This window comes from Dasypus novemcinctus, chromosome 9, assembly GCF_030445035.2.
Source record: "Dasypus novemcinctus isolate mDasNov1 chromosome 9, mDasNov1.1.hap2, whole genome shotgun sequence".
NCBI classification, from domain to species: Eukaryota; Metazoa; Chordata; class Mammalia; order Cingulata; family Dasypodidae; genus Dasypus; species Dasypus novemcinctus.
This window is the reverse complement of record NC_080681.1, coordinates 110,965,010-110,989,553: the sequence shown is the minus strand read 5'-3', so window position 1 is coordinate 110,989,553 and position 24,544 is coordinate 110,965,010. Positions and strand designations below refer to the sequence as shown.

Here is a 24,544-nt window from a genome sequence, read left to right as displayed (position 1 = left end):
CAGATGTAGACATTTGAGTGGAAAAGCTCCTTTATACATATTACTCTGTGACTTTAAAAATAATTCCTTAAGTACAGTGGATACTTTTCCTTGTCAATACCTTAAGTCTATTTCATTCTTTTAATAACTATGTAGCATTCTGTAACTTTTGGTTGCTCCTAAATTTTCTTTTTCACTACAAATAGTTTATTGTCTATGTCAATAAATAGACTTCTACTTCATCAGTTTTAAGTACTATGAAGTATTACAAGTTATTACAACTTACCCAGGTCACCCTTAACATTGGACATTTGTGTTGCTTTTGTGTAGGCATTATTGCAGCAAATTTACAGGAGTAAGCTGATCATCAGAATAAAGCTGAGATAATTACCTCTGTATGGTCTTATACATACCCAACTGCTTCAGCTTTAACATCACTTATCACAATAATTAGAGGAATGATTCAAGATTTTGTAACATAAGACCTATATCTCTGCTTAATAAAGGTGGGGCATTTTCTAGTTGACCAGTTGTCTGGAAAATGTCTTGTAGTTAACAAGCTGGCCTTTGTCATCAGCTTGGTCAGGAAGTTTCAGATATTGATATTTTATTGATGTTGAGACAGAGAAGCATAATTTTAAAATGCTCGCCAAAATTTTTAGTGTGGTAGATTGAATCATGTCCTCCATAATGACATGTTCATGCCCTGGCCCCTGGCGGGTTAGGATATGAGTTCCTTAATAAATGGGATCCTTGAAGATCCTATTAAGATGAGGCCCTATTGAAACAGGGTGAACCTTAATCTGGCATGACTGGAGTCCTGATAAGAAAAGAAATTTGGGCATGGAAGCAGAAGTTACAGGAGGAGACAGAAAGAGACAGAACGCCATGTGACAAAGGCAGCGATTGATTGCCAGCAAGATACCACCAGAACGCTACAAGTTTCAGAGAAGGCATGGCTGCCGATACCTTGATTTTGGACTTCTAGTTTCCAAAAATGTGAGCCAATAAATTTCTGTTATTTAAGCCAACCAGTGTGTGGAGTTTTGTCATAGCAGCCCGGTGACTAAGATATTGAGCACCAACTGAAATTCTACAGCCTCATTATTTTTAAAAATTTTTTATTGAAGTATGTCATTCATACATGAACACACATAAACAATAACTGTATAGTAAAGATTGTGAACTTACAAAATAAACATACATAACATCACACAGAGGTTTCATACATCACCCCTCCACCAACTCTTTGCATTGGTGTGAAACATTTGTTACAAACTATACAAGAGCATTGTCAAAATATTACCAACAACCATATTCCTTATCTTACATGTGGTGTATTTTTCTCCCTACCCATATTACTTTTTTAATATATTTTTGTTACAGATATTGTGAACTTGCTAAACAATCATACAGATGTGTAGATTTCCCATAGAACTCCACACTCTGGTAGGACATTTGTTACAGATTATGAGATAATATCATCAGACTATTACCACCAATCATGGTCCATAGCACACTTTTTCCATACACCTCCATTATCAACACAGTATAACTTGGCATTAATGCAAGAATATTATAGTATTGTTGTTAACCACAGTTTATAGGTCACACCAATTGTAGTTTTCCCATGTTTCTCCATATTCCCACCACCCTGCAATAGTGATGTACATCTGCTCTAGCTAACAGAAGGACTCTCTTGCATTTGTACTCTTAACCAAAATTCTCAACTGCCTCTGGGTTCACCATGCTATTCAGTCCTTAGATTATTCTTTAGCTTTCTTTCAATTGACATTTACTTCCCCAGACTTCCTTTTCAGTCACAATCCCATTTATAAACCAGTTGTTACTCACTATAATGTGTTACTGTCAACTCTATCCATCTCCACACTTTTACAGTCAAGTTAATTAAAACTTCTATGTACATTAGGCATCCACAGTTTTTCTCAACCCTCCTCTTATCTCCTTATAACCTATACTCTAGGTTCTAATTCCATGTGTTTATTATTTGTATTTAGTTCATATTAATGAGGCCATGCAATATTTGTCCTTTTGTGTCTGGCTTACTTTGCTTAGTATAATGTCTTCAAGACTCATCCATGTTATCACATATGTCCCAATTTCATTTCTTCTTATTGTGTATAGTATTCCATTGTACATATATACCACATTTTGTTTATCCATTCATTGGTGGATGGACACTTGGATTGTTTGCACCTTTTGGCAATTGTGAACAATGCTGCTATGAACATTGGTGTGCAGATGTCTGTTTGTGTAATAGTTTTTAGTTCTTCTGGATATATTCCTAGTAGACAAATTGCTGGATCATATAGTTCGATATTTAGCTTCCTGAGGAACCACCAAACTGTCTTCCACAGAGGTTGCACCATTTTACACTCCTATTAACAGTGAAGGAGTGTTCCTGTTTCTCCATATCCTCTCCAGCACTTATAGTTGTCTGCTTTTTAAATAATGGCCATTCTATGTGGTGTTAGATGATATCTCATTGTTGTTTTAATTTGCACTTCCTTAATAGCTAGTGATATGGAACATTTTTTCATGTGCTTTTTGCCCATTTGTATTTCTCCTTTGGAGAAATGTCTGTTTAAATCTTTGCCCATTTTAAAATTGGATTGCTTGCTCTTTTATTGTTGAGTTGTATGATCTCTTTATATAGAATGGAAATCAAACCCTTATCAGATACGTGGTTTCCAAATATTTTCTCCCATCGACTGGGCTGCCCTTTTCACCTTCTTGATGAAGTCCTTTGAATCACAGAAATGTTTAAGTTTGAGGAGGTCCCATTTATCCACGTTTTCTTTTGTTGTTTGTGCTTTTGGTGTAATGTTTAAGAATCCACCACCTATCACCAGGTCTTGAAGATGTTTCCCTACATTTTCTTCTAGGAGCTTTATTGTACTTCCTTTTATATTTCAGTCTTTGGTCCATTTTGAGTTAATTTTTGTATAAGGTGTGAGGTAGAGGTCTTCTTTCTTTCTTTTGGCAATGGATATCCAGTTCTCCCAACATCATTTGTTGAATAAACTGTTCTGCTTCAACTGGGAGGGCTTGACAGGCTTGTCAAAAATCACTTGGCCGTAGATGTGAGGGTCTGTTTCTGAACCATCAGCTCAGTTCCATTGGTCTATGTGTCTATCTTTATGCCAATACCATGCTGCTTTTACCACTGTAGCTAGGTAATATGATTTAAAGTCTGGAAGTGAGAGTCCTCCAACTACACTTTTCCTTTTTAAGATGTTTCTGGTTATTAGGGGCCTCTTACCTTTTCAGATAAATTTGATAATTGTATTTTCCATTTGCTTAAAAAATGCTCGTGGAATTTTTATTGGGATTGCATTGAATCTGTATATCAATTTGGATAGAACTGACACCTTAATGATATTTAGTCTTCCAATCCATGAGCATGGAATGTTCTTCCAATTATTTAGGTCTTTTTAAATTTCCTTTTAGCAATGCGTTATAGTTTTCTGAATACAAGTGCTTTGCATCCTTGGTTGAATTTATTCCTAAATATTTGATGCTTTTAGTTGCTATTGTAAATGGAATTTTTTTCCTGACTTCCTCCTCAGATTGTGCATTATTAGTGTAGAGAAGCACCACTGGTTTTTGTGTATTGATCTTATCCATTCTGCCAGTCTGTGTCTTTTGATTGGGGTGTTTAATCCATTAACATTCAATGTTATTACTATAAAGGCGGTTCTTATTTCACCCATTTTGATCTTTGCATTTTGTCTGTCATTTTATATTTGACACTTTTAGTTACTGTTACTGATAGAGTTGTCATTTCTAGACTCTCTTCCAGGCCTCTCTCTTCTGTCTTTTCTTTTCAGGTTGTAACACTCCCTTTAGTATTTCTTGCAAAGCTGGTCTTTTTGTTATAAACTCTCTCAGTTTCTGTTTATCTGTAAATATTCTAATCTCACCCTCATTTTTAAAAGATAATCTTGTTGGGTATAAAACCCTTGGCTGGCAGTTTTTCTCTTGCAGTATCTTAAATATATCATACCACTGCCTTCTTGCCTCCATGGTTTCTGATGAGAAATCGGCACTTAATCTTCTTGGGTATCCCTTATGTGTTGATTCTCTCTTGCTGCTCTAAGAATTCTCTCTTTGTCTCTGACATTTGACATTCTGATTAGTATGTGTCTCAGAGTTGGTCTATTTGGATTTATTTGGATAGGAGTACGTTGTGCTTGTTGGACATGGATATTTATAAATGGATATTATAAATAATGGGAAATTTTCCACCATTATTTCTTCAAATATTCTTTCTGCCACTTTTCCCTTCTCTTTTCCTTCTGGGATACCCATCCCATGACACATATGTTTGCATGTCTCTTGCTGTCATTTAGTTCCCTGAGACCCTGTTCAATTTTTTCCATTCTTTTTTTCATCTGTTCTTTGTTCGTTCATTTTCAGAGGCCATGTCTTCGAGCTCACTGATCCTTTCTTCTGTATCCTCAAATCTGCTGTTACATGTCTCCAGTGTATTTTTAATTTCATTTATTGCACATTTCATGCCCATAAGGTCTGCTATTTTTCTATGTATGCTTTCAAATTCTTCTTTGTGCTTATCCAATGTCTTCTTAATATCCTTAATCTCCTTAGTCATTTCACTGAATTTATTAAGGACATTTGTTTGAACATCTAAAATTAGTTGTCTCAACTCCTTTATATCATCTGCAGGCTTATCTTGTTCCTTTAATTGGGCCATCTCTTCCTGTTTCTTGGTATGGATTGTAATATTTTGTTGGTGTTTCTGCATCTGGCTGCTAGATGTATTGATTCTGCATGCGGTTTCTCCCTTTAGTTTAGGGATCTCTTATCTTTTTTCCCTTGCTGGTTGTGTAGTAGGAGCCAACAATGTAGTTGGTGCTGTAAACTATGGAGGTTGAAGCTGCCCATGTTGCCCCAGGAATAGATGAAGTTTCTCCCACCTTTCTCCTCATTGTCCAGAGAGGCTTTGGAGACACCAAAACCTTCCTATCCTATTGGGGGTTGAGGTGGATTCACAGGCATCCAATAGTCCAGTCCATGCAGGCTGAAGGTCTGATGTTGCCCAAAAAGCCTGTGGAAAGATCAGCTCCCTTCTTTCCTATTGGTAGGTGAAGGTGTGTACACAAGTACCATACCAGGCTGTGTGGGCCAAAAGCACCTGCAGTTACCCAAAGAGGCTGGGTAAACACAGTCCTTTTCTTGTCCTATTGGGAATGGAAAAGGAGCCACAGGTGCCCAACAGTCAGACTTGTGCAGCCCAAAACTGTTGCCCTGAGAGATTGAGGCAACAACAGCCCCTTCCTATCCTGTGGGGAGACAGAGGTGGAGATGGGCTCAAAGGTACTCAACAAATGTGTGGGTTGAAAACTCCTGCCATTGTTTGGAGAGGCTGAGGATACCCAGCTCCTCTCCTATTCTCCTGGGTACAGGGATGCAGCCCCAGGTGTCCGACTATTTGGCCTCTGCCAGTGGAGAGCACTTGCAGTTGCCTGGAGAGCCCGGTGCAGGTCCCACCAGCTACCTCTTTGCTAGAGGTGGGGCTGGAGCCTAGGCTAGGGCTGCAGTCTGATCTTGGTGGAAAGAAACCAGTCCCTACCTTCACTGGATTTCAGTCAGCCAGGCTCCTCCTCATGCTGGGGCAGAGTCAAGATGGCAGCTACCGGACTCTTTCCCACTTGGACAGGCTCAGACCCTAGCTGGCTCTAGGATTATACCTTAGCCAGCTGAGTCCACTAATCAGTAGCTGAGGTCAGTGAACATCTGTCTCTTCCTCTACCATCTGTGGGAAATGGAGCTTCCAGCTCCAGCCACAGAACAGCTCCTGAGGTGGCTTGTGCCCCTAGAGTAGGATGGACACCAGCCTCTGTGGGTGGCTTACAGCTTCTCAGAGAGGTGGTGCAGGTCCCCCCAGCTTCCTCCCTGCTGAGGTGGGACTGGGGTTTAGGCTAGACCTGCAATCAAACCTGGGTTGGATTTTCAATCAGTGCCACTTCCCCTCCTGCCCAGGGCGGAGTCAGGTCCCTCTGACCTGGACAGGCTCAAAGTTTAGTTGTTCCTAGGATTCTACTTCAGCCCACCAAATTCACTAATCAGTAGCTGAATTCTTCCTGTTTTTATTGGGGAAGATGGAACTTCAACTCCAACCACAGAATAGCTCCCGAGGAGGCTTGCATGCCACCGGCACCGACCTCCACAGCGTAGTGTTCTACTCATGATTCCTCTGTGTAGATGGGTAGTCTCCTCCTTCCACACCATCAAGGATGTTGCAGGATACTCCTCTGGTCTTCTGGGTCCTCCAAAAGGTGCTTTAGGTAGTTCTGGGTGACCACCAACTGCCCTGTTTCAGGAGCTGACTCTAGGGGCTCTGCACTCCCCCGCCTTTTTTTTTTAAGATTTCTTTATTTTTCCCCCTCACATTGTTTTAGGAGGCATCAGAAACTGAACCAGGGGCCTCCATGTGGGAGGGAGGTGCCGAATTGCTTGAGCCACCTCCATTCCCTGTTTGTTGTGTCTCTCATTGTATTTCCTTGCTGTGCCTCTTGGTTACATCATCTCACTGTGTCATCTTGTTGTGTCAGCCCATCAAGTAAGCGCACTGTCTTGCTCGTCTTCTTTAGGAGGCACAGGGAACTGAACCTGGGACCTCCCATGTGGTAGGCAGGAGCTCAGCTGCTTGAGCCACATCCACTTCCCCTCCCTATTATTCTAACGAATTATCATCAAATTGTAGTTGGATAAGAATTATGTCAGAACTATTTTGGTTCCTTTTCAAAAAAACGCATGCATATACTTGGATGACTTTTTGAAAAAGACATGTTTTATTTGTCTACAGGAAGATTTAGGGCATCACTTATTTGTCAGAAAGAGGAAACACAGGCATAAAGGCAGTGGGACAACTTTTTAGTACTTTAAGAATTTTCTTCTTAGTTTGCTATCAAAGGCTTATAAACTGAACAAGATGTCTGGTCTATGGAGCTGATCAGTACATGTAACAGTTTGATATTATTGATGAATTCCCAAAAGAAATATTGCAATATGTTTGTAAACTGGTCTTTTCCTCTGGACACATTAGATTATCTTGGATTCAGAGGTTTACTTGATCAAATAATGATTAAGACTTTCAGTGCGCGCCATAAGGAGAGCCGCCCAGCGCGAAAGAAAGTACAGCCTGCCTAAGAATGGCGCCGCCCACACGGGGAGCTGACACAAGATGACGCAACAAAAAGAAACACAGATTCCTGTGCTGCTGGCAACGACAGAAGCGGACAAAGAAGACAGCGAAGCAAATAGACAGAGAACAGACAACCGGGGTGGGGGTGGGGGGTGGGGGTGAGAAATAAATAAATAAATAAAAATAAATCTTAAAAAAAATAAAATCAATTTAGGGCTTTTGATTAGGTGCAACTCAGGTTGGGTGTCTGCCCTTTTGCTGGGACCAATATAAAGGAAACGCAGGAAAGACTGATATAGACACATGGAAAGAGAGAGCGCTCTATTGTTTTTGATTCTGGAGTCCTGGGGAGAGGTGAGCTGTGGGAAAAAAAGGCATGTTGTTTCCATGGAAGCAAGTTACTTCCTTGACCACTGAGTCAAGCTGTCCCTTATGATTATTGATGCAGAGCACAATCTTGGCTGGGTCAGCACACTTGCAGGCAGAACAGTACCTATAGAACAGAACAACCTGGGTAACAGGATTTATGAGTATAGTTACTGATTTTTATAATAATAGTTCCAGTAAAGTTTGTTGGTGTTCATCAATCACTAGTTAATATAGAATGAGGTAAGGGTAATAGGTAACTTGATTTTGTGCTGAATGTCACGTATGTTAGGGGTATATATACTAGCCCCTCGACTCAATAAAGTTGTCTGATGAGTTTGAGAAATCAATGCTCTCAGATCCCCTGAACCCAATCTTTCTTTGTCTTTCATTCCCGATACCTCGGGTCACCGACCAAGACTCCAACAGGTGGCACCCAGACGTGGGGCCCAAGGCAGAGGATTCATCAAGACGCGGCAGCGTAGGATCTTCCACCTCTGGATCAGGAACGCAGAAAGCCGAAAAGCCTTTTTTTAAGGTAAGGAGCGTCAAAATTAATTAACCCGGGTAGATTGCTGCTTCATATTATTAAGTTTTGCTTTCCGCTAGCATCAGGGTATGGGTAATCAACCAGGATGCTTGGAAGAATATTCACAGGTTTTGAAAACACTGTTGCACAGTGTAGGCGTCACAGTTAAGACTGCAGATTTGTTAGAATTGTTTGCTTTGGTTCAAAAGCATTGTTATTGGTTTCAACCGCAAGGAAAGAATTTGATGAATGTTAAGCAGTGGAGGCAAGTAATGAAAGCATTGCAGAGAGCATATCAGAAAGGAGAGAATATACCTGTATCAGTTTGGGCCTTAGGACAGCATATTGCTACTGTATTAGATCCTTTGCAGTCTGACGAAGAAGAAGAGATTGTTCTTTTCTCAAGGGAGGAAATGGCTATGAATGATACAGGTAAAGACAGGAACTTGGAGGAGGATCAGGAAGAAGAGGAGTTATTTGAAGTTAGAGACACAAATCCATTCTTAACTAAATCCATGTTGGAGCTAAATATTTCTAAGGCAAACATATATCCTAATTTGACTCATGAGGTTCCTTCTGCACCTCCAGAACCTGGAAAAGTACCTAGTGGACTTTTCTCTACAGACCTGCCTTATGTTCGTAGCAGCTTTAAGCCAAATCCTGTGCCTGTTACTCCATTAATGAGATGTCTTTTACTGGTCTAGTCAAGGTGAGCCTCTGGCTATGCAAGCTGTAGCCGCTTTTCCCGTAACTATTCAACAAATTCCTCCTGATGCTCAACACCCACAAGGGGCTGTCAAGCTTCATCATGAGCCAAAAACTTTTAAACTATTGAAAGATTTAAAACGGGCAAAGATACTGAATAATGTCCTTGTCAGTGAAATCAGGCTTGTAAGAAAACTCTCTGCTAAAGTGTTAACTAAGATAAGGAAACTATTCTGGCAGCAACTCTGCAACCCCCCTGCTGTCTACATGACAATGTCGCTGTGGGCTGGTGGGGGTTAATAGAGTTAAGCCACTGAGAAAAGAGGAAAACATGGCAACATTGGTGTTCTGTTTTATTTCCATGCTAATTCTAATTGGGCTTATTTAACCAAGATAATAAAATTAGTACAAAATTTTTATCAAGGTTTAAAAAGGAATTTTCAGTTTTAAATCAATAGTTTACTCCTGAACTTCAAGTCTCAGTATAGTCTTACAGAGTAATAATCCAAAAATGTGTGTTAATGGTCTGTCTAAACTGCTAAATTAGAGTTTTAACTACATTTATGCTGCTCAAGTTATCTTAACTGATTGCTGATAACTAATAAAAATGTTTCCAAGCACAAGCTTGCATGTTACAGGCAACATGGATTCCAGAAGAAATCTTAAGAAGTGATATTTAAAATGTGATATAATGGAGAGCTTAAAAGCAGCTATACCAAGAAAGTAAGAATTATGAGTTAATTGTAAACTGTATGTTTCTGTTACTGTGTTGTGATTGTTCTGTGTTTGTTCGTTCAATGTCAGTGTGTATTTTGATACCTCCGGATGGTAATATAAATCAATAAAAATTTATAAAAGAGCTCTATTCAAATGGTCAAAAATTAAATAAGCACTTACATTAACACATAAGTTTAAATGTTAATAAGATCTCTACAATGATAAAAATTGTGAGTCTTGATTAACAAAATTACTATAAGTCTTTTTATAAAAAGTTGTTCTTGCCTAGATTGAAATGAATAGCTTATTTTTCTTCACAGGATAATATGAAGGATGTAAAACTTAAATGAATATTAAAAAGGTTAAAAGTTTGTGAGAATGCTAATTGAAATTTAATAAGTTTTTGCAAAAAAATGTGTTTTGCCCTAAAGTAGGATGGCTAATTTTCATAAACTCTTGGAACTTAAATGCATGTGGCAAGTTATAGAAAGTATTGTGGTAACTTTAAGTAAAAAAAAAGAAAAAGAAAAGAAAAATTATAAGTTAAATAAAAGGTGTTTTAAAGTGTTATAAAATTAACAAGTTTTTTCTTTCCTTTAACCCTCTGTTAATTGAAGTTGTATGAGTAAAAGGTTTCTATAAATGCTTAAAAGTGTATAAAGTTACCAATATTTCAGCATAATATTAAAAAGTACAATGTGGTTAATTATGGTTTTAATTATTATAAAAGAGTGTGTGTCACAAAAACAACCTCTTATCATAGTTTAAAGTAACAACACTGTAGTATGCAGCAATCCCAAACACTGCTAGTTAGTTGCAAAAGCTGATGTCCAGCTGTGTTGCTATCACTTTGTTTTAAAACTTGCTAAGACTTCCTTTAGTGTCTTCTTAGACAAATCAAGCCAGCTACATTCCTCTATCTGTAAAAAACCCAACAATAAACTTTTGCAGTGCTTTTCAGGGCTATGTGCATAGCCCAGCTATCTTGTACAGTATTTAATGATAGTAATAGTAATAAAAAAGCAGCATACATTACTTCTCAAAAAGAACAGGCTTGGCAGACTCCATTCATGTCTGCTCAGCGTACTAAACTTGCTGCCATCATTAAGGTGTTAACAATATTTAAGGAACCTTTGAATATTGTCTCTGTTCTGAATATGTATGCCTTACTGTTAAGCATATTGAAACGGCTCATATCTTTGTTACTGATGAATTATCTCAACTTTTTGCTGATTTGCAACATCTCATTAGATTAAGACAGCATCCTATTTACATTACACGTATACATTCTCATACATCTTTGCCTGGTCCTATGACAGCAAGTAATGCTCGAGCTGATTTATTAGTGGGGTGTTTACAAAGTGCTCGTGATTACCATGCTTTAACTCACATTAATGCTAAAGGCCTGCAAAATAAATATCAAAAGTTAACAAGACTACAAGCGCAGGAAATTATTCGTACTTGTCCTACCTGTGGACCACAAACAGCAGTGCCTTTTCAGCCTGGAACTAATCCCAGAGGCCTGATTCCTAATCAATTATAGCAGATGGATGTTACTCACATTCCATCCTTTGGTAAACTACAATATGTTCATGTTTGTATTGACACTTATTCTCATTTCATGTGGGCTACTGCTCAAAGTAGGGAACGGTTTCATCATGTTCGCTCACATCTCTGGTCTGCTTTTGCTGTGATGGGATGCCCTCTAAAAATTAAAACTGATAATGGACCCTCTTACATTAGTAAATCCTTTGCTTCCTTTTGTGGGAAATATGCTATTGAACATGTTACCGGCATTCCCCATAATCCTACAGGTCAAGCTATTGTTGAAAGATGCCATCATACTCTCAAGACTATGCTTTTAAAACAAAAAGAGGGAGATGATGGTATGATATCACCTAAAGATCAATTGGCTAAAGCTTTATTTACCTTAAATTTTCTTAACGTTTATGATTCTATGACACCGGCTGAATGTCATTTTGGACATTCTCAAAAATCCACAGAAATTGCAGAATCTGAGAATCAATCAGTATTTTGGAAAGATGTTTTAAGTAATGAATGGAAGAAAGGCAGGGTTAAAGTATGGGGGCGAGGCTATGCTCTTATCATTTCAGAAAATGGAGAAGAAATCTGGCTTCCGACAAAAAGGATTAAACCTAGGACTGAAGAAGTGGAGTCTTCTACACATATGGATCCTACTGATAGTGAGTGAAACCGGCAATGGTAATGGTAATTACACATATTGGGCTTATATCCCTAATCCCCCATTACTTCGAGTGTTAATCTGGAAAGATCCTTCTTTTCCTGTTTATTTGAATAAAACTCATATTTCCTGGACCCGTGGATGATAGACTACCACTTAAGCCACAAGAAGAAGGACAAAGGATTTATAATCTCCTTCTTCCATTTGATTTCCGACCTCTTTGCATTGGCAATTGCCCACCATGTATGGCTGTAAAAAGTAGAACTATGATCAATTTTAGCCATAATAATACTAAATCTTTGGTAACTTTATTCCCATCCTATCAATACCAAGAATATAAGTATCCAAGTTATAGTTGTCCTAAGAGGAATGCTGGTGATATGCAAAGATGGTATGAATGCCATATGGGAAGAGGATCTGTCGTTTTTAATGATTCCTATGGAATAGTTTGGGAAAGTGCCCCTATGGGGAATCCCAACAAATATAAAGGCAGATTTATTTGGTATGGTATAAATAGCATGGGACAACAAATTAGTAATATGCAGTATCCCTTTCATGATTCCCTTGATTTGGATGAAAAAATAATTTTTACCAAAAATAATAGTGATTGGAAAAATATAGGGAAATGGGTTCCTTTTCCATGGTACAATAGCACTGGAGTCCATGATCAAAAACAAATATGGAAAGTCTTCTTAGGAGTGGCATCTACTTCTGAATGGAAAGGTAATAAAAGTATGGATGGACAATATTTACAATTAGATCAAATTCATCATTTTCAATCATGTGTCAGAGATCCATATGTGTTTGTGGTAGGGAAGGCCACCGTTACTGAAAATGCTTTATTTTATAAGGATGGCGCTTTGTATACTTGCTTGTCTGAGAATATTTTACAGAATGGAGATATTATCACCATGGCTCGCCGAAGATGAGGAGTGTGGATCCCGGTGCAAATGAATCGGATGTGGCAGTCATCACCTGAAAGTCATCTTCTTTTCCACCTGGCTCAAGGACTGTTGAAATGATCTAAGAGATTTTTGGGACTTCTCACAGATGGCATTCTTGGCCTCATTGGTGTCATCACTGCTGCTGCCACTGCTGCTGTTGCATTGCATGAGACGGTGCAGACACAGCAATACATGCATGATTGGCACAAGAATGCAAGTGACTTATGGAATAGTCAGGAGCACATTGATGAAGGACTTAATGACAGAGTTAGTGATTTGGAATCTGCTGTTTTACACTTAGGAGACCAAGTTTATAATTTGAATTTGTTAAGAGGATTGAAATGTGATTGGAATGAAAGTAATTTTTGTATTACTCCTTTGGATTATAACATTTCTATGTTTCAATGGAATAAGATCAGAAATCATTTGTTAGGACACAAAGGAAATATGTCATTAGAAATTGAGGAATTGCAGGAAAAGATTTTAGAAATATCTCATAATCAGATGTACGTAGATAATGATAAGGACATCTTTAATGATCTGATTTCACATTTAAATAAGTTTAATCCTGTTGATTGGTGGAAGTCTCAGCATTTCTTATCTGCCTTAGGCATAGGGATATGTGTATTAATCCTGTTGCTCATGGTTGTTGCTTGCCTGGGTAAAGGTGTTTGCCAGAGATTGCACCGTGTGGACACAATGGGACAGGCTAATAACTTAGTACTTGCTAAAACACTACAATAGTACCCCATAGTCAGTGAGCTTGGCTGGTAGTCAATGACGGGTAAGACCTCCTGGGGGGCAACCTAAGACAGGCACAGTCACCCTGACTAAAACAAAAAGGGGGAAATGTGGAAAACAAAGGCATGTTTTTTCCACGGAAGCAAGTTACTTCCTTGACCACTGAGTCAAGCTGTCCCTTATGATTATTGGTGCGAAGCACAATCTTGGCTGGGTAAGCACACCTGCAGGCAGAACAATACCTATAGAACAGAACAACCTGGGTAACAGGATTTATGAGTATAGTTACTGATTTTTATAATAATAGTTCCAGTAAAGTTTGTTGGTATTCATCAATCACTAGTTAATATAGAATGAGGTAAAGGTAATAGGTAACTTGATTTTGTGCTGAATGTCACGTATGTTAGGGGTATATATACTAGCCCCTCGACTCAATAAAGTTGTCTGATGAGCTTGAGAAATCAATGCTCTCAGATCCCCTGAACCCAATCTTTCTTTGTCTTTCATTCCCGATACCTCAGGTCACCGACCAAGACTCCAACAGTGAGCCATTAGACTGATAGTTTGCAGCTGACCTTGGGAAGAGACCAGAACAGCTGAAACTAATATAGAAGGCCCGGAAAGAAACGAGCCTTATGCCAGGAGAGAGAGGAAGCCCTGAAAGACAAGCCCAATGCCAGCCTACAGCTGAGATGGGGAAGAAGCTGAACCCATAAAGCCTCAGAAGAAGAGGAAGCGCAGAGGGGAAAGCTGAAGCCTCGCAGAGATTGCCTGCCATCTTGCTTCAACATGGGGCGGCTGACTTTAGTGGGAAAGTACTTTTATGGTACCTTTTTTTTCCTCCCTTCCCCTTTCCCCCACCCTGCTGCTTTTTGCTGTCTGTGTCCATTCGCTGTGTGATCTTCTGTATCTATTTCTCTTTTTGTCTTTTCCGTTTTTCTGCTCTAGGATTCACCAGTATTCGATCCTGGGGAACTCTGATATGGAGAGAGGTTCCCTGTCATTTGTGCCACCTCAGTTCCTGGTTTCTGCTGCCCCTCGCCTTGACTCTCCCCTTTGTTTCTCTTTTGTTGTGGCATCATTTTGCTGTGTGACTCACTTGCACGGGCACTGGCTTGCTGCGTGGGCACTGGCTTGCCGTGCGGGCACTCGCATAGGCACTGGCTCAGGGCGCAGGCACTTTTTTTTTTTTTCACCAGGAGATCCCAGGGATCGAACCTGGGTCCTCCCATATGGTAGACATAAGCCCAATCAGTTGAGCCACATTTGCTTCCCTCTTATAGTACCTTGAGTTGAACTTTCCACAGCCTTGGGACTATAAGATTTTACCTCAAATAAATACCCTTTATAAAAGCCAACAGATTTTTGGTGCTTTGCATCAGTACCCCTTTGGCAGACTGATACAGATGGATAGTTGTTGGTTTATAATTTTGTTTGAGTTATTTGCTTGACTAGTTTTCTATTTAGGTTTTTGTTACTTCTGAGCCAGGATTAACTGTAAGGTGAGGTTGAAGTTAATTAGTTTAGAATGGTATGTTCTTTTTCTGTGATAGAGGCAGACCTAGAACTCAGGTGACTTTATACAAGGTTTACCTAGTAAAATTTTGAGGACACCCTTGGAAGGGGAGACAGAAAAGCAGGATAAGGCACTTAACAAAAGAGAAAACTCAGGAAGCCAATGTATTTAACTATTTAGGGCAAACTCAAATTGGGCCAATCAATAACTTTTACTCTTTTTGAAAACCATGACTGTGTTGTTGGAACTTCTGAGTTATGGAGATGGGTATAGAGAACAATCTGTCCAGCAAGGAGCAACAAGACCATGTGTAGTTGTAAGGACAGTTATTCCAGACACTAGAATCAATGCAGAGGTTTTCCCTTTGATCAGAGAACAAGTCAATGAGTTAAGACCCAAAGATGTCTCAGAGAGGAACTCTGATAGAAAAATCACTTTTTATTAACATAATTCATTCACTAGTCTTTTAGATTATTCCACACAATTTAGAGTCAGGTTTTTTTTTGGTTTGGGCCTCTGGAAATTCTTCAAGATTTTGTTGTCCATTTTTATGGAGTTGTAACACCATTCAGGCTTAGGGACAGTTTAGTCTCAGAGAGAAATGTGTTTCTTGAGTACACTGGTCACTTTTCTCCCTGCCCCTTTATTTTTTTGGTGGTATTTTAACTGATAGTGGTGCTGCATAGAGAGGTGTTTGGTGCACTCTGTTTTATTACTAGTGTTACCATGGCTACTAAATGCTCTAAGAAAAGAGTCTGGTCCACTGGGTCACTGGCTGGGTAGATCCTCTTAGAGAATGACTTCTGTCCCCAAGCAGTGTACGGGCTGAAGAGAACAAGGTAAGGTCTTCTCCAGCATGAATCTAAAGAAGTTTTTCCTTTTGTAGTCTTTAAAGTGGATCCACCAATTGGACGTAAGTTGATGGCAGAGACAGAGAGATGCGTGGGATTGTTTTGTGGTCCTGAGGATAAGACTTCGCCGGAACAGCATCACATAAAATTACAACATTATGAGTGTCACGCTTGGCAAAAACTTTTTTGGATTTTTTCTTTTGTTTATATTTCTTCTTCTTCTTTTTTTAAAATAAGGGGTAAGTCAGGATGATTATCTCTATCTCCTGACAAGTTGCTGTAAGCTCAGACCAGTTTATCTCTGGAGTTTCTGCAACATTTATTAGCCAAGGCGGTGCGATTCAGGCCGCTCAAGGTATGTGGTGGCAAGTATTTTAGCTAAACTTGTTTTATAGAAAGAAATGATAATTACTTCTGTACTCTGGGGATCGCAGGGACAATCTAAATCATGTTGAATCAGGAAGAATTTTGAGATTTTACAAAACAATCTTTTGAGTGAATTAAGTGCCTGTGTTCCTTGATAAGGAGAGGCCGGTCTCCACTGGGGATTATATCATAAAAGAGCTTCTTAGCGATGGTGGTAGAGACAGTGTTTGAGGATAGGACGCTTTTCATTCTTCCAGAAAGCAAATATTTTAATAATGCAAGAGGGCTGATAGGAATCATCCTCAGGAAACTAAGTAAACAACACTCATTTGGAGGTGCAGGAAGGGAGCAAGCGGCACCTGCCTCATCGTTCACCCTCTTGAAGCTCTTACCCTCAACGTGGGCTTGGTGGGCGGGGCACACAAGACAACTGTTCTGAGCTACTTTGCATGGGGTCATGCCAGCCTAGTGGGGTGCTTGACTGCAGCATCGAATGGGGCACGTGAGCAAGATGGGCAGGAAGATCTAAGGAACGACTTGGTGGTTGTCTTCAATCCAAGAGCATCGAGAAGCAAAGAGCATCCAGCTCTCCCCTACTTCTCCCCGCCCCTTCCCTCTCCTCCCTCCCCACCCCTCCCCTCCTCCCTTCCGCTCTTTTGGGTGTGGTCTTTTAAAAGTGTCAAGTCTTTAAGATCTGACATTGGGGAAAGTGCCTGAGATGTTAAAGCAGACCCAGGACTCTGCCTGAAGTGGGGAGAGAGCCCAGGCTTAGGCCTTGGGACCAGCCCAAACATTTCCCTTAGGGACTTTTCTAACAATAGCTCCGTGAGAGTCACGCTTAATAACAGCAAGCTCAATGGGCAACCGAACAGACTCTGACAGCGCTGCACAGCATGAAGCCATTTCAGAGGGCAGTCTCAGCGCAGGGAGGTAATGTGTATGGCCGAGGTGTACCAATGCTGTGGGCACACAGGCTCACTCAGCAGGTGTCCATCAGCACTCTCTCTTGAGGTGACATGCCAGGTGTGGGTGGAAACCACTAAATGGGCCTCCTGAGCAGAGGGGACAGGGTGCAGGGGGCCAGCTTAAAGAGTTCACAGTCAGTGGGATCAGCAAAACCTAGAGTCAGGGTCTATTTGGCAAGAGCTATAGGAGTTAAAAGTTAGCGTTGAGAGTGGGGAAATCCTATAGGTTTTTTGTGGGACAGACATGTCAGGTTAGGGCCATAAAGTCTTAAGGTTTGTTGCCTGAGAAGAGGAAAATCAGTATGGTGCATTGGGGGAAATGGCAAAAGGTGATGCTACTGGAAGAAGGCTTTAATACTGAGCCTGGCATTAAGAAGGTATACAATGTTAGGGTTTAGGAATGTATTAATCAGTTACTGCCACAATAATGCTGAGTAACAAAATGTGCCCAAACTCAGTGGTTTAAAACAACAATAATTTATTCTCATGTTAATAGGTTTGTAGATTGATTGTCTCTTGGCTGGGCTTGATTGGGTTTGGCTGGGCTCCAGGCTGCAGGTGAGATTCAGGTCTGTTCCACATGTCTCATTTGAAACACCAGTGACTACCTCCAGCATTTCTTCTCAGGGCAGATCCCTGGAGGACAAGAGATCAAGGCTCACCATGCAGGCACATTTTACGTCTCTGCTTGTGGCACTTTGCTAACATCTCATTGGTCAAAGGAAGTCACATGGCCAGGTGTAAAATCAAGGGATGATGAAGTATACTCTGCCTACCATGAGTCCACAGCAAGGGAAGTTAGAAGGAAGTGGAGAATTGACGGTAATAGTTCAATCTAAAACAAAGAGTAAAGCTGAACCTGTGTATGTGTGTGTGTGTGGCAGAGACGACAAGGGAGGGAGGGACTTAAACCAAGTTTTAGACTTACAGTCCCACATTTACCATGAGGCAGAGCTAGCAGACAAAGCTAAGGGAGAAATGCTCAGAAATAACCCCCTTCCCTCCAACAAAGCTTTTGTCCATGGGCTGTCCTCAGGATGTATTCTCTTCCAGGGTGTTCCTCAGTCCCCCAAGCAAATAGGCTACTGGGGCCACCAGCATTGTCAGAACTGTGTAAGCTCGACTAGTGATGAACTTGGTTACTTTTTTACGTTTTTCCTTTTCTATTTCTCTGCATTTTATAACAATAGAAGTCCCATGAGCTTGTCTTCTGGGGAGTACCAGTAGGAGGGGCTGGGGTGGGGGAACTGGTACCAGAGATCATCTGTCACTGTGGTCTGTGAGCAGGCTTTGCAGGGAACGCAGGGTGCTGACCTCTGAGGCTGCCCTGACCACGGTGACCTCTGACGGCTGGGTGCTTTGGCTGGGTGGTTTCTCACGCGGGAACGTGCCCTCTGGCTCTGCATGTGCAGCCTTGCTTGTTTTGTTAACGCTGTGGGGTCACAGTCAGCCTGGACCTGTCATCTACACTGGGTTTCAGTGGCCTCCCCTGGGCTTAGCAGAGCGTCAACTTTTCCTCCTAGAGTTAATGTCCTTAACACCAACTGGCTGTGTGGAATACGGGAACATGACGGGACCTATGACAGGGACTCTCCGCTGGACACGAGGCAAGAATTTCAAAGGACACATGTCTCCATCCTGGGTGTCCTTTCCCCAGTCATGAGTCATGGAGGAGTCTCTCTCTGACACTGAGAGCAATTTCCATAACCTTTCTGCGTATTGCCGCAGAAAAGTGGCAATTGAGACCCACTGGTCTGCGGAGCTGACAGCTGGGGGTTTGAATATCTGTCTTACTGGCCGAATGACCTGGGACAAGTCCCCTTCCCTCCTGAAGGTGGGTGGGTCACACAAGATGCCCTTTGAAGTCTCTTCCAGTTTAAATTGGTGACTGTGAGACTCCACGAGCTCTGCCTCATCTCCACGACTTTACTGAGAAACGAGCAGCAGCCATCATCCTTTCCCCACAGTTCAAGTTCCCGTGGGCCAAGGCGGGGTCTGCTGTTGCTGCTTGAGGTTCCCGAGACCTCCTGGTGCCAGCACAGGGCCAGGTAACAATGCCCCTGGGGCAGGCCCCTCCAGGACGTCAGTGGAGTGCGTGGGGATCCTTCCCCATGGGAGTTTGTACATGAGCTGACTCTCTTGTATCTTCATTTTAAGAAGAAGCCTCTCATAATTGCCAAAATCACACAGATTTTACCTCTCTCTGTCCAGACAGCAAAATGGCCCAGAACAAAAGGCTCTCTGCTGTCTCACATTCATCTGCTTCTTCTGGTGAGTTTCACAGATGTAAAAGTCGGAGTCTGTAAAAGATGCACGCTTTTTGATTTTCCATTAAAATTTCTGCATTAAAATGTAAACTTTTGATAAAGTGGAATTCTCATTTTACCCTCATTCAGAAGGCAATATGCAATATATGGGAAAATTCTGAATTAAAAAATCGGGAGTGAAAGATGAGATAGGCAAGAGTTTCTAATAATTAGTTTGAAACAGGTGTCAGACTATCAACAAGTGATTTCTTTTGAGTATCAGCTCTGTGCTTAGGACTAGGTTGGGGCAGAGTGGGGGAGTGATACAGAATTATAGGCTATGCTCTAGGACTCTCTGGGAGTTTGGGACAGACAAGACAGACCCCAAGAAAAATCTAGAAAATGCAGGTGAGTGTGCTTAGAAGCCACTTAAAAAAAATAGATTTATTTATTTATTTACTCCCCCTAACCCCGCCCCATTGTCTGTTTCCCTCTGTTTCCATTCACTGTGTGTTCTTCTGTGTTTGCTTGTATTCTCACTAGGAGGCTCTGGGAACTGATCCTGGGAACTTCCGGAGTAGGAGAGAGGTTGATCATTCTCTTGTGCCACCTCAGCTCCCTGGTCTGCTAAGTTTCTTCTTCTTCTTATTTTTTTAAAGATTTATTTTTATTTATTTCTCTCCCCTTGGCCCCCCCACCCCAGTTGTCTGTTTTCTGTGTCCATTTGCTGCATGTTCTTCTTTGTCCACTTCTGTTGTTGTCAGTGGCACGGGAATCTGTGTTTCTTTTTGTTGCTTCATCTTGCTGTGTCAGCTCTTTGCATGTGCGGTGCCATTCTTGGGCAGGCTGAACTTGCTTTCGCTCTGGGTGGCTCTCCTTATGGGGTGCACTCCTTGCTCGTGGGGCTCCCCTATGTGGGGAGCACCCCTGCATGGCATGGCACTCCTTGCGTGTATCAGCTCTGTGCGTGGGCCATCTCCACATGGGTCAAGGAGGCCCGGGTTTGAACCGCAGACCTCCCATGTGGTAGACGGACACCTTATCCATTGGGCCAAGTCCGCTTCCCTAAGTCTCTTATTATCTCTCCTCTGTATTTCTTTTTGTTGTGGCATCTTGCTGCAGCAGCTCCCTGTGTGGACCAGCACTCCTGCGTGGGGCAGCACTCCTGTGCAGGGCAGCACTCCTGCATGGGGCAGTACTTTGTGCAGGCCAACACCCTGCGCAGGCCAGCAGTCCACATGGGCCAGCTTGCCTTCACCAGGAGGCCCTAGGCATCGAACCCTGGCCCACCTCTATGGTAGCTGGGAGCCCAATTGCTTGAGCCACATCTGCTTCCCCTCAGAAGCTCTTACTAGTCAGACCATCCTAGGATGTCAGGCTGGAGGAAACCTCTGATTATTGGGTCCAGTGACCTTTCCGTTAAAAAAAAGTATTGTGGCAACACATACAACTTAACTTTTCCCATTTTAATCACTTTCAGGTATACAATTCAGTGATATTAATTACAGTCACAATGCTGTGCTACTGTCACCGCCATTCATTACCAAAACTCTTCCATCATATAAAACAGAAATGTGTACCCATTAAGCATTAACTCCCTGTTCCCCCATTCCTGGTACCCTGTGATCTACTTTCTATCTCCATGGATGTGCATATTCTAGTTATTTCATATAAGTGAGATCATATAATATTTATCTTTTTGTGTCTGGCTTATTTCACTCAACATAGTATCTTCAAAATTCATCCAAGTGACTTTTTTAAAAGCGATTTTATTGAGATATATTCATATACCATACAATCCATCCGAAGTGTATATTCAATGGGTTTTGGTCTAATCACAGAATTGGGCATTCATCATAACAATCAATATTAGATCATTTTCATTACTTCACAAAGAACTTTCCACCCCTTAGGGGTTACCTTTTGGTCCCTATATTTATCCTCTGCTATACATATCTGCTAATCCAATTCCATCTCTATATATTTATTCATACTTATATTTTGTATAAATGGAGTTAAACTATGTGCAGTTACTTTGTGTCTGGTTTCTGTCACTTGATAATTCCTTTTCTTTTTTTTTTAACAATTGATGAAAAAATATTAAATTATTACTATCCAGTGACTGTTTTTAAATAGTGCTGTGCCCCAGGAATTCACCACACCTGCTCTAGGAGCTGCCCCCATCCTCCCTAACCAAAGCACCAATGCACCCTTGCTCCCCCTTTAAGTCGAGCTACTACCTGCTTACCTCCAGCAGTTCATTCCCTTGAAGCTCACATTCATGGAGGAATCCATCTGCTTTATATACCAGTTTCCCATCAGCCAGACTAATTTTGCATTATGAACATAGGTTAAAATAGCATTAATAATTCAAAACTCATGATGAATTACTGTCCTTAGCTTTTATCTAACACTGTTGGGTTCAAACAAGCATCAGATATAAGAATGTAGGTTGTTAATAAATTACACATACATTATTTGAGTAGGGACTTGTATTAGGCCGAATCATATGAAGTTATTGATCAATGATCAGTTTTGGCCTTCAAAAATGGCCTTTCATATGGTTCAACCCAATACAGGGATTGAGGACCACAGGTTCTCCCAGCCCCTTTGGATATGTTTCTGCAAAGCTGAGGTCACAGGAACTGTTAGTGCTGTTACTGTTTAGTGGGTTTTAACCCACCGGATTCCTGGGGAAGGAAGTGACTTGTCTCTGTCAGCATGGAATGTATTGTTATTACATGTTGAATGGTCCTTTCAACTTTTCCATGAACTCTAGTTTGAACCCTAACTGCAGAGCAGACTCATCATGGGTAAGAAAAAGAATCATTGGTCCTGTAGGAAATCGAAGGGTTTCTGAAGATAGGGTCTGGCTTCTGCCATATGCGTTGTTTGACCAAAGCTCTCCAGTAATTTCAGCTGCTGCTTCTGAGGGACTCTTGGGTGGAACCTGGGGCCTCATGTGACCTGTTTACGTACTGTTTATCCTTTTGTTGTTTTAAAATATAAGAACCAATATATATACATATTGTATTCCCTCCTTTTAAAAAATGATATCATAGCATTGCACAATTTTCTTCACCTTGCTCTTTGCACTTTGAGAAAACCTCTTTGCTTGAACCCTATCAATGGTAGAAAGCTCATTCTTTTCATATGATCTTTTTCACATACATAATCTTTTGTAACTTAGAAAATTTCCACTCTGACATCATTTAAATCTCAAAACAGTCCTGTGAGGCAGTTCTATTTTTAGACAGTGGCAAAAATAGGAATGCAGCCCAGACATGCTATCTCTTTTCCATGGCAGCCTGGCCCGTTTGCCAGACAATTCTAGTTAGCAAGTTAATTCCAAAAATATAGTAGAAAACTGTAGCTTCTATACACCAATCCTGATTCCTCCAATGAGTCCTCAGATGGCATTTTTAAAACAATCAATTTTAACTTGTGTTTGCTCCAGATTTTCCTTTAGTCCATTGTTTCTATAATGTGTAATATGACTCCCATGGAAATTCCAACCTATTGGGCTTCCTGGAGGAAACCATCTGAGAGTGGTATCAGGTTCACCTGAAAAAAATTAGCTTCCTAGAAGAAGGGTGGTTGTTGATGACATTTTTCTGATCAGGTAAGCACTCTTGTTCTCCTCTCCAACAGTAAGTGAATTGGTAATTGTGAATTTTCATAGTAGTGACAAAGGGACTTCATTTTGCTGTATTTCAATAATTTGCTTAATTTCATTAGGATTTTTAATTTTAATTTCAGGATATTCTACACATACATGAAAAATAGAATTTTCATAAGTTTTTCTGTGAATATTTATTCAAAGCCTACTATGTGCCAAGGATGCAGCAAGGAACAGGACAGGTACCATTTCTGCTTGATTGGCGCTTTGGCGCATGTGTGACTTTACATTTTCTCCCCCACCCCTTCCAGTTCTTTCCTTCCCAAATCAACAACCTTCCTGAGTAGTTAAAAAGGCAAGGCTGAGGAACTGGTTGTAAACTGGTATCTGATCAACAGATCTTGTCCTAATCACCCCTATATCAGTAAAGCTTTCCTGCCTTGTTGAAAACATCTGTTCCTTTAGGATCTGTTTCCTGTCCTTTTGGGTTGTGAGCAAGTCACTGCATTCCTTGGAAGGCAGCTCCCTTCCCCGGCTGCACTTAGACAAGCCTCATAAAAGACCCGCCTCTGGCCGGGAGTGTGGATGTCAAGCCTGGAAGTGCCCTCTCTCCTCCCACTGCCGAGGACAAGGACTAGATAAAGGTTAGGCTCAGAGCCATCTCATCCTCCCACCACCCAGAATGAGGATCCCACGTGAGCTGCTCTAAATAATGCTCATTACTCACCAAGATGGACTTGTCCAAGTCTTTCTTTGGTTTTGGTATTCCTATCAGTTCAGAGGGAAGCTGTTGCTTTACCCCAGCTCGAGCTTGCATTATCATTATGTTAATTTCATTACAGTCTGTGCATTACATGTTGAATGAGAACCTATTAGGTCTTTTTTTCCCCTCACTTTTAAAAAATTATCTTTTTTTAAAAGATACATAGATCACACAAAATATTATGCTAAAAAATATAAGAGGTTGCTGTATACCCCACTCCCCACACCCCCAATCTTCCTACATTGACAACTTCTTTCATTAGTGTGTTTCATTCGTTGCATTTGATGTTTATTTCATCGACATGACAGGAGTCATCCCAGCCTTCAGCACCTACCAACCTGTTTAGGCTGCAATCAACATCAGCTCAATAATGGTTAGCTTTTTTAAAAAAGTATTTTTTTATGTTTAAATTTTTATTTCTCTTTTTTAAAAAAAAGATACACAGATCACAAAAAATGTTACATTAAAAAATATAAAAGGTTCCCATAAAAAGTATTTTTAAATTAAGGTATATACTTTTTTACATATAATGTTATTGCACACTCAACAGACTACAGAATAGTATAAATATAACTTTTATTTGCATTGGGAAATTAAAAAATTCATGTGACTTGCTTTATTGTGATATTCTTCCCTTTATTGCAGGGTCTGGAATTGAACCCACAGTATCTCTGAGGTATGCCTGTGTACCTATTTGGGGGAAAGCTGATATTTTTACAATGTTGAGTTTCCAGTCCATGAATATGGCATATCTCTTGTTTACTTAGACCTTTAATGTCTTTCAATAAGGTTTTATAATCCCCCCATAGTGGTGTTGACAACTTTTGTTGGATTTTTTTCCTTAG

At 40.7% G+C, this 24,544-nt stretch overlaps 1 pseudogene; it reads left to right on the top strand.

Annotated features, from left to right (window-relative positions):
* The first annotated feature begins 8,078 nt into the window (after positions 1-8,078).
* The window catches only part of LOC111765819 (cilia- and flagella-associated protein 300 pseudogene), a 31,415-nt pseudogene continuing 14,949 nt past the window's right edge, over positions 8,079-24,544 (top strand).